This window comes from Pristiophorus japonicus, unplaced genomic scaffold (assembly GCF_044704955.1).
Source record: "Pristiophorus japonicus isolate sPriJap1 unplaced genomic scaffold, sPriJap1.hap1 HAP1_SCAFFOLD_1781, whole genome shotgun sequence".
NCBI lineage: Eukaryota > Metazoa > Chordata > Chondrichthyes > Pristiophoridae > Pristiophorus > Pristiophorus japonicus.
In genome coordinates, this window is record NW_027251466.1 from 31,487 (window position 1) to 45,845 (window position 14,359).

The window sequence follows — 14,359 nt, forward strand, 5'->3', positions numbered from 1 at the left end:
AGATGACCACACTGTTACACCGGAAGCTTTGGCCTGGATGTCTGACTTTGACATTAATAGAAAAAAAACATAGAACAGTGCAGCACAGAAGGAGGCCATTCGGCCCCTTGAGTCTGTCCCGGCTCGTTCAAAGAGCAATCCAGTGAGTCCCCAGCCGCCCGCTCTTTCCACATATCGCTGCAATTCTTTCTCCTTCCAGTATTTATCCAATTCCCTCTTGAAGGTTACTAATGAATCTGTAACTAGCACCCGATCAGGCAGCGCGTTCCGGATCCGAACCACACTCGTTAAGTAAAAAAGGTTTCCCTCATTGTAATAGATATATAGCCCCAACCAGTGGGCTACTGTGGCATTGCAGCCATTGCTGTTTACAACAAGAAAGAGGGAACAGGTCACCTGACTGGTTCCTGAAGTTATCAGCCATCTTCAAGCCTGTGTGTTTGCGAGGTCGTACTGAAAACATAACATCGGTGATGAGGATGGGATAATCGGATAACCGAGCTGAAATTTTTGTTGGTAGACGATTCAGCCCATCTGAGAGAGAGTCATTGAGAGCTTCTCCATTTTGACGAACAGTTTAAAATCCAAGGTAAATTACAAGCACACTTGTCTGAATTGCCAGAGTCCAGATAGTCCCGCCCATGGGAATAATGGGACGCGGGGGGAGTGTCAACGTGACCGTGAAAGTTTCAGACCTGACTGGCTTCCTGAAGTTATCATAGAAACAGAGAAAATAGGTGCAGGAGTAGGCCATTCGGCCCTTCGAGCCTGCACCGCCATTCAATAAGATCATGGCTGATCATTCACCTCAGTACCCCTTTCCTGCTTTCTCTCCATATCCCTTTGATTTAGCCGTAAGGGTCACATCTAACTCCCTCTTGAATATATCCAACGAACTGGCCTCAACAACTCTCTGTGGTAGGGAATTCCACAGGTTCACAACTCTCTGGGTGAAGAAGTTTCTCATCTCAGTCCTAAATGGCTTACCCCTTATCCTTAGACTGTGACCCCTGGTTCTGGACTGCCCCAACATCGGGAACATTCTTCCTGCATCTAACCTGTCCAGTCCCGTCAGAATTTTATATGTTTCTATGAGGTCCCCTCTCATCCTTCTAAACTCCAGTGAATACAGGCCCAGTCGATCCAGTCTCTCTTCATATGTCAGTCCCGCCATCCCGGGAATCAGTCTGGTGAACCTTCGCTGCACTCCCTCAATAGCAAGAATGTCCTTCCTCAGATTAGGAGACCAAAACTGAACACAACATTCGAGGTGTGGCCTCACCAAGGCCCTGTACAACTGCAGTAAGACCTCCCTGCTCCTGTACTCAAACCCCCTCGCTATGAAGGCCAACATGCCATTTTCTTTCTTCACCGCCTGCTGTACCTGCATGCCAACCTTCAATGACTGATGTACCATGACACCCAGGTCTCGTTGCACCTCCTCCTTTGCTAATCTGTCACCATTCAGATAATAGTCTGTCTCTCTGTTTTTACCACCAAAGTGGATAACCTCACATTTATCCACATTATACTGCATCTGCCATGCATTTGCCCACTCACCGAACCTGTCCAAGTCACCTTGCAGCCATCTTAAAGCCTGTGTGTTTGTGAGGTCGTACCGAGAACATAACACTCATGTTGCCTTTGGTTCTTTTGTCAATCACCTGAAACCTGTGTCCTCTGGTTCTCGATCTGTCAGCCATTGGGAACAGTTTCTCTCACTCTATCCAAACGCGTGATTTCAAACGCCTCTGACAAAGCTCCACTTGGCCTTCTCTGCTCCAAACAGAACAATCTCAGCTTCTCTGGTCTATTCAAGAACTGAAGTCCCTTCATCCTTGGTACCACGAGTAAATCTTTTCTATGCCTCTCTCCAAAGCCTTCACGATCTTCCTAAAGTGCGGTGCCCAGAATTGGACACAATACTCTGGGGCCGAACTAGTGTTTGATGCAGGTTTAGCACAACTTCCTGCCTTTTGTTATAAAGCCCAGGTTCACAAACGCTTGTATTAATTTGATGCTGAAATTTTTTTATTAATTTCTGTGCTTAAATTTAATTCAAAAATGATCCTGTATCTCTATTGTACTTTGGATCTGCTCCGGCTCATACGTGTCAGTGTAGGAATAAAAATGGCATGTCTGTAGCTTACTGCAAATGAAATAAAGGACGGCCTTAAATCTGTTAATGCCATTAATTCATCATCATCGGCGGTCCCTCGAAGCGAGGATGACTTGCTTCCACATCAAAAAGGGATGAGTTCACAGGAGGGACCTAATATTCCAGATCCCGAACTACATCCTGAAGGGTGGAAGATGCCTGTACGTGGATTTTTTTTAAACGTGGGGTGACCGTTGTACACCAGCCACCACACGGGCTTGACGGAGCTAGGTCTTGGTCCAGGGGCAAGGGTTAACCAGGACGACTGGAGACCTGCTCTGCTGCACGGACCCAGTGCGCCCACATATCGCACAGTGTGAGCTGGTCCGTGCTGCCCCCTGGGCCCTCGCCTCTTCTGGGCCCCGATCACGTCCCTCTACAATCTCTCGCCTCTCCTTCGTCCCGACCTCACCACTCCTGCTGTACCTGCCCCACGCTCCAATTTTATATATTAATGATTTGGATGAGGGAATTGAGTGTAATATCTCCAAGTTTGATGACACTAAGCTGGGTGGCGGTGTGAGCTGTGAGGAGGATGCTAAGAGGCTGCAGGGTGACTTGGACAGGTTCGGTGAGTGGGCAAATGCATGGCAGATGCAGTATAATGTGGATAAATGTGAGGTTATCCACTTCGGGGGCAAAAACACAAAGGCAGAATATTATCTGAATGGCGGCAGATTAGGAAAAGGGGAGGTGCAACGAGACCTGGGTGTCATGGTACATCAGTCATTGAAAGTTGGCATGCAGGTACAGCAGGCGGTGAAGAAGGCAAATGGCATGTTCAGAGAGGATTTGAGTATAGGAGCAGGGAGGTCTTATTGCAGTTGTACAGGGCCTTGGTGAGACCTCACCTGGAATATTGTGTTCAGTTTTGGTCTCCTAATCTGAGGAAGGACGTTCTTGCTGTTGAGGGAGTGCAGCGAAGGTTCACCAGACTGATTCCCGGGATGGCGGGACTGACATATGAGGAGAGACTGGATCAACTCGGCCTTTATACACTGGAGTTTAGAAGAATGAGAGGGGATCTCTTAGAAACATACAACATTCTGACGGGACTGGACAGGTTAGATGCAGAAAGAATGTTTCCGATGTTGGGGAAGTCCAGAACCAGGGGTCACAGTCTAAGGATAAGGGGTAAGCCATTTAGGACCGAGATGAGGAGAAACTTCTTCACCCAGAGAGTTAACCTGTGGAATTCCCTGCCGCAGAGAGTTGTTGGGGCCAGTTCGTTAGATATATTCAATATCCCTTACGGCTAAAGGGATCAAGGGGTATGGAGAGACAGCAGGGAAGGGGGTACTGAGGTGAATGTTCAGCCATGATCTTATTGAAAGGTGGTGCAGGCTTGAAGGGCCGAATGGCCTACTCCTGCACCTATTTTCTATGTTTCTATACACCTCAATGAGGTCTCTCCTCAGCCTCCTCCATTCCAAGGAAAACAACCCCAGCCTATCCAATCTGTCCTCATAGCTAAAATTCTCCAGTCCAGGCAACATTCTTGTAAATCTCCTCTGTACCCTATCCAGTGCAATCACATCTTTACTGTAATGTGGTGACCAGAACTGCACGCAGTACTCCAGCTGTAGCCTAACTAGTGTTATATACAGTTCAAGCATAACCTCCCTGCTCTTGTAAAGCAGATATGTACAGCAAGTGATCAGGAAGGCAAATGGAATGTTGGCCTTTATTGCAAGGGGGATAGAGTATAAAAGCAGAGAAGTCCTGCTACAACTGTACAGGGTATTGGTGAGGCCACACCTGGAGTACTGCGTGCAGTTTTGGTCTCCGTATTTAAGGAAGGATATGCTTGCATTGGAGGCAGTTCAGAGAAGGTTCACTCGGGTTGATTCCGGAGATGAGGGGGTTGACTTATGAGGATAGGTTGAGTAGGTTGGGTCGATACTCATTGGAGTTCAAAAGAATGAGAGGTGATCTTATTGAAACATAAGATGAGGGGGCTCGACAAGGTGGATGCAGTGAGGATATTTCCACTCATAGGGGAAACTAAAACTAGGGACATAGTCTCAGAATAAGGGGCCGCCTATTTAAAACTGAGATAAGGAGGAATTTCTTCTCTCAGAGGGTTGTAAATCTGTGGAATTCTCTGCCCCAGAGAGCTGTGGAGGCTGGGTCATTGAATATATTTAAGGTGGAGATAGACAGATGTTCGAGCGATAAGGGAGTGAAGGGTTATGGGGAGCGGGCGGGGAAGTGGAGCTGAGTCCATGATCAGATCAGCCATCATCTTATTGAATGGTGGAGCAGGCTCGAGGGGCCGAATGGCCGACTCCTGCTCCTATGTTCTTATTTTTAAATTGGCTGCCGCGTTTCCCACATTACAACAGTGACTACATGCCAACAGTACTTCATTGGCTGTCGAGCGCTGTGAGACATTCGGTGGTCGTGAAAGGCGCTATACAAATGAAAGTCTTTATTTAAAACACAGACTGAAAAATCGCGGCCGCTTCGATCAACCTTCCAGTTGTGAACCCAGAGGGCATGGAACTCGCCCCACAACCCCTCCCCCTAAAACGGTCCTGAAACAGCCGACACACGTCCTCCATGAATGGCGTTGGAATGGCCAAGGACAGAAGACGAGGACGCCAAAGGGGGTTCAGCGAGACGCCATGCTCAACATTCCCAACCAACACTGCGTGGCCATCGACACAGCACATGGGATGTGGTGGGCCGCTATCTTATCTCTCGGGGTGCGGGCCAGGGCCAGTGATAGCCCGAGTCCCGAGTGGCCCTGGAACGGTGGGGATAGACTCCTCCAACTTCGGGTTTTTTTTGTGGTACACGTCAATGATCTCGGCTTTGAGTGTACGGGGGGTATGATTAAGAAGTTTGCAGATGATACTAAAATCGGCCGTGTGGTTGACAACGAAGAAGAAAGCTGCGGACTGCAGGAAGATATCGATCAACTGGTCGGGTGGGCAGAGGGGTGGCAAATGCAGTTCAATCCGGATAAGTGTGTGAGGTGATGCATTTGGCGAGGGCTAATCATCATCATCATCGGCGGTCCCTCGAGACGAGGATGACTTGTGTCCACGCCAAAAAAGGATGAATTCACAGGTATTTCAATGAAGATCCCAAACTACATCCTGAAGGGTGGAAGATGCCTGTGCGTGGGTTTTTTTTAACGTGGGGTGACCGTTGTACTCCAGCCACCACACGGGGCTCGACAGAGCTGGGTCTTGGTCCAGGGGCAAGGGTTAACCAGGACGACTGGAGACCTGCTCTGCTGCACGGACCCAGTGCGCCCACATATCGCACACAGTGTGGGCTGGTCCCGTGCTGCCCCTGGGCCCTCGATCACGTCCCTCGACAGTCTCTCGCCACTCCTGCTGTATCTGCCCACGCTCCAATCACCGAGCTGGATCTTGGCGACGTCACTCTTCGCTGCCTGCCCTGGGAGTGTTTGATGGGACAGTGTAGAGGGAGCTTTACTCTGTATCTAACCCCCTGTACCTGCCCTGGGAGTGTTTGATGGGACAGTGTAGAGGGAGCTTTACTCTGTATCTAACCCGTGCTGTACCTGCCCTGGGAGTGTTTGATGGGACAGTGTAGAGGGAGCTTTACTCTGTATCTAACCCCCTGTACCTGCCCTGGGAGTGTTTGATGGGACAGTGTCGAGGGAGCTTTACTCTGTATCTAACCCCCTGTACCTGCCCTGGGAGTGTTTGATGGGACAGTGTCAAGGGAGCTTTACTCTGTATCTAACCCCGTGCTGTACCTGCCCTGGGAGTGTTTGATGGGACAGTGTAGAGGGAGCTTTACTCTGTATCTAACCCGTGCTGTACCTGCCCTGGGAGTGTTTGATGGGACAGTGTAGAGGGAGCTTTACTCTGTATCTAACCCCCTGTACCTGCCCTGGGAGTGTTGGATGGGACAGTGTCGAGGGAGCTTTACTCTGTATCTAACCCCGTGCTGTACCTGCCCTGGGAGTGTTTGATGGGACAGTGTAGAGGGAGCTTTACTCTGTATTTAACCCATGCTGTACCTGCCCTGGGAGTGTTTGATGGGACAGTGTAGAGGGAGCTTTACTCTGTGTCGAACCCGTCCTGAGGCAAAGATGATGCCTTCGGTGGAGTGGGGAGGGGGCGGGCATGTTGTGACGGATGAAGCACAGGACTATCCGACCACGTCATGCACAATGTATTATCCCGTTGGCCTGGGGGAGCTGTGTTTAAATCGCTCCTGCCCCTTCGAGCACACCAAAGGCTGTGACACTGCATGAGGACAGTCAGAGTTCAATTGCATCTGCCGATGTCAAGTTCTGGAGATGTACAGGTCCTGCGACAGAGAGTAATGGAAGGGGGCCAAGAAGACAAACGTTCTTTCCTGCCCACCCTACACGCACCCACTGTACCACACCGCTAAAACCCCGCCGGAAACGGCTCTCAGCAGGCGGAATCGGCCGCTCACGGGCCGCAAGGCAAGATGGAGGTTTGTCCGCGGCCCAGGATTGGACTGCCCTGAACCCTACCTTCCTCCCGCTGGTCCCGAACCTGCTCCCGTGCGAACACGGCAGCAATTGAGTGTCGTCTCTCAAAGCAACAGCTCCACACGGGATGTAGAAAAACATTCGGACGTTTATTCCTGAAACTTCGAGTTCCGCATAAAAAGGTGATACCAAAAAGGTTCGTGGTCCAGGCAGCGTTCTTAGGACAGGCCGCAGGGGGTCGGGAGGCTCGGGGAAGGTCACTCGTTTCCTCGGAGCACACGAGGGACAATGAACGGTCAATAACTCCAGAGGGAGTGTCACTGCTGACGATTCATGAAAGGCCCAGGCTCCATCCCCGGCCTAGTGCTGAGTTTGCCTGATCTCACACCCGGTGTGGGACTGACACACACACAAACACACAGGGCATGCTCCATTTTCGGCCTAGTGCAGAGTCCGCTTGAGAGGGGACGTTTCTTCAAGACGGGGGAAAAAAACTCCCCTGCCTCTGGCTGGGGCCGACAGTCGCCCCTCTGGTGGGGTCCACTGGGGGGGGGGGGGGGGGGGGGGGGGAGGCTGGGGGCGCAGGTTGCTGCTGTTAGGGATCGAGTAACCACAGACCAGGCGACCGAAGTGGTCCTGAGGGGAAGTCAGGGAGGAGAAGAACAAGCACACCGCATGGGGGCCCAGCGGCGGCCGACAATTAGGAAAACTTCAGGGAGAAGGCCCGGTATCCGAAGTTGGTGAACACGTCGATGGAGCAGCTGCTGCCTGCAGCCGTCAGAACCTGCGGTATGAGAGAGACAGAGAGAGTCAGGATCAGTAATAACCCGCGGGTGTTACATACACTGTCCTTTCCCCCTCTGGGACCGGGTGTCACAGTGCATTAGATACACTGTCCTTTCCCCCTCTGGGACCGGGTGTCACAGTGCGTTAGATACACTGTCCTTTCCCCCTCTGGGACCGGGTGTCACAGTGCGTTAGATACACTGTCCTTTCCCCCTCTGGGACCGGGTGTCACAGTGCGTTAGATACACTGTCCTTTCCCCCTCTGGGACCGGGTGTCACAGTGCGTTAGATACACTGTCCTTTCCCCCTCTGGGACCGGGTGTCACAGTGCGTTAGATACACTGTCCTTTCCCCCTCTGGGACCGGGTGTCACAGTGCGTTAGATACACTGTCCTTTCCCCCTCTGGGACCGGGTGTCACAGTGCGTTAGATACACTGTCCTTTCCCCCTCTGGGACCGGGTGTCACAGTGCGTTAGATACACTGTCCTTTCCCCCTCTGGGACCGGGTGTCACAGTGCGTTAGATACACTGTCCTTTCCCCCTCTGGGACCGGGTGTCACAGTGCGTTAGATACACTGTCCTTTCCCCCTCTGGGACCGGGTGTCACAGTGCGTTAGATACACTGTCCTTTCCCCCTCTGGGACCGGGTGTCACAGTGCGTTAGATACACTGTCCTTTCCCCCTCTGGGACCGGGTGTCACAGTGCGTTAGAAACATAGAAACATGGAAAATAGGTGCAGGAGCAGGCCATTCGGCCCTTCTAGCCTGCACCGCCATTCAATGAGTTCATGGCTGAACATGCAACTTCAGTACCTCATTCCTGCTTTCTCGCCATACCCCTTGATCCCCCTAGTAGTAAGGACTACATCTAACTCCTTTTTGAATATATTTAGTTAATTGGCCTCAACCACTTTCTGTGGTGGAGAATTCCACAGGTTCACCACTCTCTGGGTGAAGAAATTTCTCCTCATCTCGGTCCTAAATGGCTTACCCCTTATCCTTAGACTGTGACCCCTGGTTCTGGACTTCCCCAACATTGGGAACATTCTTCCTGCATCTAACCTGTCTAACCCCGTCAGAATTTTAAACGTTTCTATGAGGTCCCCTCTCATTCTTCTGAACTCCAGTGAATACAAGCCCAGTTGATCCAGTCTTTCTTGATAGGTCAGTCCCGCCATCCCGGGAATCAGTCTGGTGAACCTTCGCTGCACTCCCTCAATAGCAAGAATGTCCTTCCTCAGGTTAGGAGACCAAAATTGTACACAATACTCCAGGTGTGGCCTCACCAAGGCCCTGTACAACTGTAGCAACACCTCCCTGCCCCTGTACTCAAATCCCCTCGCTATGAAGGCCAACATGCCATTTGCTTTCTTAACCGCCTGCTGTACCTGCATGCCAACCTTCAATGACTGATGTACCATGACACCCAGGTCTCGTTGCACCTCCCCTTTTCCTAATCTGTCACCATTCAAATAATAGTCTGTCTCTCTGTTTTTACCACCAAAGTGGATAACCTCATATTTATCCACATTATACTTCATCTGCCATGCATTTGCCCACTCACCTAACCTATCCAAGTCACTCTGCAGCCTCATAGCATCCTCCTCGCAGCTCACACTGCCACCCAACTTAGTATCATCCGCAAATTTGGAGATACTACATTTAATCCCCTCGTCTAAATCATTAATGTACAATGTAAACAGCTGGAGCCCCAGCACAGAACCTTGCGGTACCCCACTAGTCACTGCCTGCCATTCTGAAAAGTACCCATTTACTCCTACTCTTTGCTTCCTGTCTGACAACCAGCTCTCAATCCACGTCAGCACACTACCCCCAATCCCATGTGCTTTAACTTTGCACATTAATCTCTTGTGTGGGATCTTGTCGAAAGCCTTCTGAAAGTCCAAATACACCGCATCAACTGGTTCTCCCTTGTCCACTCTACTGGAAACATCCTCAAAAAATTCCAGAAGATTTGTCAAGCATGATTTCTCTTTCACAAATCCATGCTGACTTGGACCTATCATGTCACCTCTTTCCAAATGCGCTGCTATGACATCCTTAATAATTGATTCCATCATTTTATCCACTACTGAGGTCAGGCTGACCGGTCTATAATTCCCTGCTTTCTCTCTCCCTCCTTTTTTAAAAAGTGGGGTTACATTGGCTACCCTCCACTCGATAGGAACTGATCCAGAGTCAATGGAATGTTGGAAAATGACTGTCAATGCATCCGCTATTTCCAAGGCCACCTCCTTAAGTACTCTGGGATGCAGTCCATTAGGCCCTGGGGATTTATCGGCCTTCAATCCCATCAATTTCCCCAACACAATTTCCCGACTAATAAGGATTTCCCTCAGTTCCTCCTCCTTACTAGACCCTCCGACCCCTTTTATATCCGGAAGGTTGTTTGTGTCCTCCTCAGTGAATACCGAACCAAAGTACTTGTTCAATTGGTCTGCCATTTCTTTGTTCCCCGTTATGACTTCCCCTGATTCTGACTGCAGGGGACCTACGTTTGTCTTTACTAACCTTTTTCTCTTTACATATCTATAGAAACTTTTGCAATCCGTCTTAATGTTCCCTGCAAGCTTCTTCTCGTACTCCATTTTCCCTGCCCTAATCAAACCCTTTGTCCTCCTCTGCTGACTTCTAAATTTCTCCCAGTCTCCGGGTTCGCTGTTATTTCTGGCCAATTTGTATACCACTTCCTTGGCTTTAATACTATCCCTGATTTCCCTTGATAGCCACGGTTGAGCCACCTTCCCTTTTTTATTTTTACGCCAGACAGGAATGTACAATTGTTGTAGTTCATCCATGCGGTCTCTAAATGTCTGCCATTGCCCATCCACAGTCAACCCCTTCAGTATCATTCGCCAATCTATCCTAGCCAATTCACGCCTCATACCTTCAAAGTTACCCTTCTTTAAGTTCTGGACCATGGTCTCTGAATTAACTGTTTCATTCTCCATCTTAATGCAGAATTCCACCATATTATGGTCACTCTTCCCCAAGGGCCCTCGCACAATGAGATTGCTAATTAATCCTCTCTCATTACACAACACCCAGTTTAAGATGGCCTCCCCCCTAGTTGGTTCCTCGACATATTGGTCTAAAAAACCATCCCTTATGCACTTCAGGAAATCCTCCTCCACCGTATTGCTTCCAGTTTGGTTAACCCAATCTATGTGCATATTAAAGTCACCCATTATAACTGCTGAACCTTTATTGCATGCACCCCTAATTTCATGTTTGATGCCCTCCCCAACATCACTACTACTGTTTGGAGGTCTGTACACAACTCCCACTAACGTTTTTTGCCCTTTGGTATTCTGCAGCTCTACCCATATAGATTACACATCATCCAAGCTAATGTCCTTCCGAACTATTGCATTAATCTCCTCTTTAACCAGCAATGCTACCCCACCTCCTTTTCCTTTTAGTCTATCCTTCCTGAATGTTGAATACCCCTGGATGTTGAGTTCCCAGCCCTGATCATCCTGGAGCCACGTCTCCGTAATCCCAATCACATCATATTTGTTAACAATCTATTTGCACAGTTAATTCATCCACCTTATTGCGGATACTCCTTGCATTAAGACACAAAGCCTTCAGGCTTGTTCTTTTAACACCCTTTGTCCTTTTAGAATTTTGCTGTACAATGGCCCATTTTGTTCTTTGCCTTGGGTTTCTCTGCCCTCCACTTTTCCTCATCTCCTTTCTGTCTTTTGCTTTTGCCTCCTTTTTGTTTCCCTCTGTCTCCCTGCATTGGTTCCCGTCCCCCTGCCATATTAGTTTAACTCCTCCCCAACAGCACTAGCAAACACTCCCCCGAGGACATTGGTTCCGGTCCTGCCCAGATACACTGTCCTTTCCCCTCTGGGACCGGGTGTCACAGTGCGTTAGAAACACTGTCCTTTCCCCCTCTGGGACCGGGTGTCACAGTGCGTTAGAAACACTGTCCTTTCCCCCTCTGGGACCGGGTGTCACAGTGCGTTAGATACACTGTCCTTTCCCCCTCTGGGACCGGGTGTCACAGTGCGTTAGAAACACTGTCCTTTCCCCCTCTGGGACCGGGTGTCACAGTGCGTTCGATACACTGTCCTTTCCCCCTCTGGGACCGGGTGTCAAAGTGTGTTAGATACACTGTCCTTTCCCCCTCTGGGACCGGGTGTCACAGTGCGTTAGATACACTGTCCTTTCCCCCTCTGGGACCGGGTGTCACAGTGTGTTAGATACACTGTCCTTTCCCCCTCTGGGACCGAGTGTCACAGTGTGTTAGATACACTGTCCTTTCCCCCTCTGGGACCGGGTGTCACAGTGCGTTAGATGCACTGTCCTTTCCCCCTCTGGGACCGGGTGTCACAGTGCGTTAGATACACTGTCCTTTCCCCCTCTGGGACCGGGTGTCACAGTGTGTTAGATACACTGTCCTTTCCCCCTCTGGGACCGGGTGTCACAATGTGTTAGATACACTGTCCTTTCCCCCTCTGGGACCGGGTGTCACAGTGTGTTTGATACACTGCACTCTCTCCTACCTTGTGCTCCGGGGAGCGCTCGTTGATGAGTAAGGAGTAGATGGAGGGCGGGGTGCAGGGGATTTGTGTCTTGACATCACCGCTGATTTGGCAGTGACTGATGACTGGACCATCACCGGCCGCCAGGATCTGAGAGCAAAGGGGGAGGGGAGAGAAACAGAGGGTGTCAATCCGTCAGTACCTCCCCACCCCAGACCCCCTTCCCCTCCCCTGCTCCCTCGGCCCTTTCCCGCTCCCTCATCCCCTCCCCTCCCCCCGCCCTCTCGTCCCCTCCCTTCCCCCACTCCCTCGTCCCCTCCCTTCCCCCACTCCCTCCCTTCCCCCGTCTCCTCCCTTCCCCTGTCCCCTCCCTTCCCCCGCTCCCTCCCCCTCTCGCTCCCTCCCTTCCCTCCCTTCCCCCGGTCCCACCCTTCCCTCCTACACCTCCCCGCTCCCACCCTTCCCTCCTCCTCCTCTCCTCCCCCTCCTTTCCCCCGCGCCCTCTTCCTCTCGTTCCCTCCCTTCCCCCGCTCCCCGCTCACCCCTCACCTCACCCCCCCCTCGCTCCCCACTCACCTCACCCCCCCCTCGCTCCCCACTCACCAACCCCCCCTCGCTCCCCACTCACCAACCCCCCCTCGCTCCCCACTCACCTCACCCCCCTCGCTCCCCACTCACCTCACCCCCCTCGCTCCCCACTCACCTCACCCCCCCTCGCTCCCCACTCACCTCCCCCCCCTCGCTCCCCACTCACCACACCCCCCCTCGCTCCCCACTCACCTCACCCCCCTCGCTCCCCACTCACCTCACCCCCCTCGCTCCCCACTCACCTCACCCCCCTCGCTCCCCACTCACCTCACCCCCCCCTCGCTCCCCACTCACCTCACCCCCCCCTCGCTCCCCACTCACCTCACCCCCCCTCGCTCCCCACTCACCTCACCCCCCGCTCCCCACTCACCAACCCCCCCTCGCTCCCCACTCACCTCACCCCCCTCGCTCCCCACTCACCTCCCCCCCCTCGCTCCCCACTCACCTCACCCCCCTCGCTCCCCACTCACCTCCCCCCCTCGCTCCCCACTCACCTGCCCCCCCCCCCTGCTCCCCACTCACCTCACCCCCCTCGCTCCCCACTCACCTCACCCCCCCCTCGCTCCCCACTCACCTGCCCCCCCCCTCGCTCCCCACTCACCTCCCCCCCCTCGCTCCCCACTCACCTCCCCCCCCTCGCTCCCCACTCACCTCACCCCCCCCTCGCTCCCCACTCACCCCCCCCTCGCTCCCCACTCACCCCCCCCTCGCTCCCCACTCACCTCCCCCCCCTCGCTCCCCACTCACCTCACCCCCCCCTCGCTCCCCACTCACCCCCCCCTCGCTCACTCACCTGCCCCCCCCTCGCTCCCCACTCACCTGCCCCCCCCCTCGCTCCCCACTCACCCCCCCCTCGCTCCCCACTCACCTGCCCCCCCCTCGCTCACTCACCTGCCCCCCCCTCGCTCCCCACTCACCACCCCCCCCTCGCTCCCCACTCACCACCCCCCCTCGCTCCCCACTCACCTCCCCCCCCTCGCTCCCCACTCACCTGCCCCCCCCTCGCTCACTCACCTGCCCCCCCCTCGCTCCCCACTCACCACCCCCCCCCTCACTCCCCACTCACCTCACCCCCTCGCTCCCCCCTCACCTCACCTCCCCCCCTCGCTCCCCACTCACCTGCCCCCCCCTCGCTCCCCACTCACCTCACCTCCCCCCCTCGCTCCCCACTCACCTCCCCCCCCTCGCTCCCCACTCACCTGCCCCCCCCTCGCTCCCCACTCACCTCCCCCCCTCGCTCCCCACTCACCTCACCCCCCCCTCGCTCCCCACTCACCTCACCCCCCCCTCGCTCCCCACTCACCTCCCCCCCTCGCTCCCCACTCACCTCCCCCCCTCGCTCCCCACTCACCTCACCCCCCCCTCGCTCCCCACTCACCTCACCCCCCCCTCGCTCCCCACTCACCTCACCCCCTCGCTCCCCACTCACCTCCCCCCCTCGCTCCCCACTCACCTCACCCCCCCTCGCTCCCCACTCACCTCCCCCCCTCGCTCCCCACTCACCTCCCCCCCTCGCTCCCCACTCACCTCCCCCCCTCGCTCCCCACTCACCTCACCCCCCCCTCGCTCCCCACTCACCTCCCCCCCTCGCTCCCCACTCACCTCCCCCCCTCGCTCCCCACTCACCTCCCCCCCTCGCTCCCCACTCACCTCACCCCCCCCTCGCTCCCCACTCACCTCCCCCCCCTCGCTCCCCACTCACCTCCCCCCCCTCGCTCCCCACTCACCTCCCCCCCCTCGCTCCCCACTCACCTCACCCCCCCCTCGCTCCCCACTCACCTCCTCCCCTCGCTCCCCACTCACCTCCCCCCCTCGCTCCCCACTCACCTCACCCCCTCGCTCCCCACTCACCTCCCCCCCTC

General features: G+C 53.9%; 1 long non-coding RNA gene across 1 annotated transcript; it reads right to left on the reverse strand.

Moving 5' to 3' along the window:
- Positions 1-6,735: 6,735 nt before the first annotated feature.
- Positions 6,736-12,054, reverse strand: LOC139243651 (uncharacterized). The gene is made up of 2 exons (XR_011589688.1): positions 11,931-12,054; positions 6,736-7,389 (listed from the first exon to the last, which is right to left on the reverse strand). It is a non-coding gene; the product is annotated as an uncharacterized lncRNA (long non-coding RNA).
- Positions 12,055-14,359: the final 2,305 nt, after the last annotated feature.